Source organism: Callospermophilus lateralis, unplaced genomic scaffold (genome assembly GCF_048772815.1).
Source record: "Callospermophilus lateralis isolate mCalLat2 unplaced genomic scaffold, mCalLat2.hap1 Scaffold_884, whole genome shotgun sequence".
Classification (NCBI taxonomy): Eukaryota; Metazoa; Chordata; class Mammalia; order Rodentia; family Sciuridae; genus Callospermophilus; species Callospermophilus lateralis.
This window is the reverse complement of record NW_027516953.1, coordinates 452,792-458,262: the sequence shown is the minus strand read 5'-3', so window position 1 is coordinate 458,262 and position 5,471 is coordinate 452,792.

The window sequence follows — 5,471 nt, the reverse complement described above, 5'->3', positions numbered from 1 at the left end:
CACTTATTAAGAACAATTTTAAAAATAAAGTTATAGTTCACCTCACCAGTCTACACTTATTGCTTATGGTTTCACTCACCTGCTATGCCTGTTTTTAGTGTATGAAAAATATAGATATTATTTTCCATATTTTATCCAGTTTCTTACATGTATATACTGGAAAGAAAATCTGGTCTGAAAATATTCCATTTTGATTGAATGGTATATTCAAGAAAATAATATTTAAACATGCTAAACATATCTTCAGAATTTCTCAAGAAGCTATGCTTTAACCAAATAGAATATCCTTAAAAGAAAAAACTATGGTCAGCTTCAATAAAGCAAGAATATAACCCAAGTATTTGTCATTAATGATAGATTATAGATGATACATACAGAATAACCACATGATTTAAAGAAAAAATCGTATTCAAACTGGTATTCTAAACTGAAGCAGACTGTCAATTAATGATAAATAAAAATAGATTTTCATTAATGATAAAATTCTAAAAAAGCAATTTTCTGTGCCTCATTTCAAAGAGAGTTACTCTTTGAAAAAAAGAGTACAGTTTATGGACAGAAATAGTGGTTCTAACTACAGAGCTCAAGAAAGTTATGCTGATTCTGCAGTAGACCTTGAAAATAGTTTTGTTAGCTTACCTCAGTCCTACCTTTAAAATAATGCTTTAATAGAAATATTAGCTAGTAAGTAATCAAATGATTGAATACAGCAAATGTTAGAAAATTCTAGTGATCTATTTTTCATACCTCACACACAAAAAAATGAGTATTGGAAAATACAGGAAAATCAAAGCGATAAAAAAGAAAGCAAAAACCCACTAAACAAATAATGGAAAGTCAAGTTCTACATATGAAACACAGTAAAATGTGCACTCTTTGTATCATTTGATGAGATAGAAGAAAGTAGTACTGATTGTTCTTGATGGTAAGAACATCCCTCCATGAGCAGCATTCATGTCCTGATATTGGATGTTAGAAAGGCTAATAAATTAGAGAAAGAAAGCATTCTTACTTCTTGTGTGTGTTTTGTGATGAAATCTATTTTAAAGTCAAATTTGTGGAAATGCTTACTGGTTTCTAACCTTCATAAATTTTCTGTAAACAATGAATGCAACACATAATTATTTTTAAAGGGAATAACTAACTGATGAAGCATGAACACAGGTACTTGTAACTATTGAAAAATAGAGTGGGGTGTGGTGGTGTGTACAGATGCTGATACTGAGAAATAATAAAGTTTCCAATGTAGATTAAGCAAGAAATCACAGAATGCATATCATTCTGATTTCATAAATGATATAATATTTGATTCATTAGTCCTGAAAAGAAAGAAGTGGCCCCATAAGCTAAATTGGTTTTCTTTTCTCTCTAATTGCTATTGGAAAAAATAATGGGAACACCTAATACATTGTGAAGGGTCTTCAATGTATATAATTCAAGATTATGGTCAATATCAGACAATAGTAGTATGTATGGCTAAATTTATTGCCTATTAGAACTTTACATAGTTGCAGATAGAGTGGAGGATGCTGATTTGGGTTTAAATTTTAGAAACTACTGTTTTATATGGTACTGGGGATTGAAACCAGGGGTGCTTTATCATTCATATATATTCACAATTCTTCAATATTTTATTTTGAGAACTGGTCTCTCTTAGTAATCAAGGGTGGTCTTGAAGTTGTGATCCTTCAAGGCCTCAGCCTCTATGATATTTCAGATTACAGGTATGTACCACCACATCAGGCCAGGACACTACCTATTAATTTTTACATGCATCTAATAATCAAAACTATTTTAAATATTTCTGCCTTTTCTTTTATTTAAAATATTCAATACTAACTTTCTGACATTGCTGGAGAGCATCTGCCCCTTCCCTCCTCCCACTCTGCTTGGGGAACACACAGAAAGAAACCAGAAAAACTGGTCTCAAAATATACTAAAATTCACTCTACAGCCATTCATATCTAAACAGAACAAAAAACAAACAAACAATTATACTGAAGCCAGAGACAGTGGCACAGGCCTGTCATCACCAACAGCTCTGGAGGCTGAGGCAGGAGGACTGCAAATTGGAGGCCAGCCTCAGAAACTCAGTGAGAGTCTGTCTCTAAATAAAATATAAAAAAGGCTGGGGATGGGGCTCAGGAGTTCAATGTCCCTGGGTTCCATTCCTGGTACCAAAAAATAAAAAAAAATGCAGACTTCTTGTGCTCATGCTGGACATACCTGGAAATGGATGATTACAGCAAAGACAAAGATGGAGGCAATGAGATTCATGAGGTAGAGGAGATTCTGGTGCGAGAAAACCTCTATAAGGGCTTGGACTTTGTCTGTGTTCATGGCCCAGAGATGGAACAGTACAAGATGGCAACCTCCAATTCCATGCTTGTTGGCAGAGGAGGACACAACCGTGAAGGGAAGAACAAAGGGCTGGACTCCGCTGGGTCTTGGGCCTCCTCCTGGCCAAAGCAGAGGCAGGAGAACAGAATCAGCCAGGAGACTCAGCCAGGAGACTCACGGCACCAACAGTCACAGGGTCACAATCTGGATATTTTTTGGCACCAAGGATGGAACCCAGGGGCCTTCAGCCACTGAGCCCCACTCCCAGCCTATTTGTATTTCATTCACTGACAGCATCTCACTGAGTTGCTGAGGCCTTGCTGTTGCTGAGGCTGGCCTCCAAGTTGATATCCTCCTACCTCAGCCTCAGCAACAGGCAGAAAGGGGCCTGGGCTGAGGAAAAGGCAACAGACCAGCCAGGGACACTGCAGCACAGGGCACCAAGGTCTGAGCACTTCAGAAATGGCATGAGACTGACTTTAGAACAAGATCACAGTGGGAAACCCTGTCACCATGGCCCCTGCGGCCCAGATCGGTGCTTCACTAAACGTGGCATCTGTGGGCAGAGTGGCTAATAGCTGGGGACTCAGATGTCCCAGTCTCTCCCTGGGACTGCATTTTTCGTCACCCCAGAGTTTGCACAGCAGGACTCGTGTCACCTTTTGGATGGCCACTCAGATGGGCCATATGTCCTGTAGACCACATGGACAGGATATCTGTGACAGAAACGCTGTCCTAGCTTTCCCTGGCCCCCTGGCATACCCGTGGTGGTCTTCTTACAGCCCCTCTCCCTGCCGCCTGTGGCTGTGTAGGACAACCGCTGATGTCCCTATGGTAAAGAATCTGGAGACATGAAACCTTGAGCATTTTGTAAAGGAGGAAGTTCAGCAATCTCAGGGGGAGAGAGTAGGGACTTGTCCTGGCTCCTCTTACCACCAATGACCTCTCTGGTCTCCCTGCACTTGCTCCGCTGAGCCATAAGTGGACCCTCAAACACACCAACTCATCTCTGCCCCAGGGCCTTTGCACCCGCCAGGTTCTCTAGATGGACCTGTATCACTCTTCCCCAGTCACCCCATCTTCCTTCTCTGCTCTATTCTGACCCCGGGGCCCTGGGATGACACTGACGCTCACACACCTTACGTTCTATCCCTTTGTATTATTAGCACCCACAGAAGCACCTAGTGCTTAACAGCACCTTACTGACAAATGTCTGGAATGAAAGCTGGGTGACATCAATGGCAGGGTGTGGGCCTTAGAAGCTTTCTGAATGTTTAACATGGTCATTTCTTGCAAATCACTACCCTCTGATCTTTAGGAAATGGGTTGTTTCATGCACTAGTGTCACAGGGGGCAAGGGCCATTTGACATCTGTACTGTCCACCTCCCTCCCAGCCTGGACTGTCCCAAACCTCAGGGAAGAAGGACCAACTGCACTCTCCACTCTAGGGGCCCTTCCACACCCCACTTTACAGGTCACAAGCTGAGCCGTGGTGGCACTCCTGCTAACAGGAAAGCCTTTCAGCTGAAAGCTACCTGAGCCTGCTTTACCATCCTCTTGCCCGTCCTGGGGTTGTCCCTGTGGCTCCACCATTTTGGCTCCTTACAGCACCACTCAAAGCCCCCCAGGTAAGATATCTGCCCCAACGAGGTACCAGAGGTGGCCAAGGCAGCCACCTCCATGTCTCAGTTGTCTGTGGCCTTCATCTCTCCCTAAGTCCTAAGGCCCTCACTCTGATGTCACACTGGCTGACTCAGGCTGAATGGCTGTGCCACCTTGCCAGACATTTTCTCAGCCTGTCTTCAAGGGACAGCAAATCATTCCTTCAAAACTGTCCCCTCACTCACCATCCTGCTCCAGAGCAAAGTGATCCTCTGGCTGGCTGCCACGGCCCAAGCCTTCACATACTGGTCCCCTGTGGTCACCACTGCTTCCACTCTTTTTGAAGGCAGCCCCCCACCAAAGCCAGGAGGTCTTGGCAGACTCCTTAACTCCTACCCAGATTTCACCACCACATCCACAGCTGGGGCCCAGCTGCTTTGCTCCCAGATCCTCAATTCACCTTAGATTTTCTGAAATTCTAGGAAGAGTCTCGTGTCACCTTTGCCTACTGTTCTGTAAGTGTCACCGACACTCCTACCTGGGGTCCAGTCTTTCCCATGGGATCTCTCAGGCACCCTGCAGGGACTCATCTGCAGTTTCCTCAATTTGATGTCATGGCACTGAAAGCCAAGAACCAGCTCCACAGTCAATTCCAAAGAAACACAAAAAATGCACACAAATATTTTCCATGAGAGACTTCCCAGCAAAAACAGATTCAGGGATCAGAGGCCAAAAGAAAAAGAAAAGAAAAAAAAGTCAATTTCCCTTTTCTAAGAAGTCTCACATGTTTTTCAATTTTTATTTTATTAAGATTTGTAAGCCAGGTGTCATGGTGCATGCCTGCAATCCCAGTGGCTCTGGAGGCTAAGGCAGGAGGATTGCAAATTGGAGGCTAATGTCAGCCAAATTGGGGCTCTAAGAAACTCAGCGAGACCCTGTCTCTGAATAAAATACAAAAGAGGATTGGGGACGGGGCTCAGGGGTTAACTGTCTAAGTTGAGGTTAACTCCTGACTAAGTTGTGAGGTTAACTCCTCACTAAGTTGCTGAGGCTGGCCTCTAGCTTGTGATCCTCCTGCCTCGGCCTTCTGAGCTGCTGGTATGACAGGCTTTAGCTTCTGCACTCAGCTATAATTTTAAACATTTGCACACTGAAAATTCAGAAGAAATGATTCTGAAACAGTTATTTTCCCCCAGAGGAATACTCTGCATACATGAAAACTTCCTGCAGATGTGCCCAACGGGAGGCAGGGCCCTTACCTTGGTCGGTGTTGATGGTGGTGGGGTTGAAGGCCTTCCCCAGGATTGTTTCACAAATGTTGCTTGAGATGGAGAGGGCAAAGCCAGAGCCCAGGCCATTCCCTTTATAATGAAACTCATCCAAAAGGAGGACGATCAAGCCTGCCACAAAGAACTGCAGAATTAAAATAAATTAATTAATAAAAGTGAACTCTGTGTTACTGGCCCCAGTGCCCTGGTTCCTTCCATCTTCAATGACAGGGCTCTCTGCTATGAGGGCCAAATAAGAG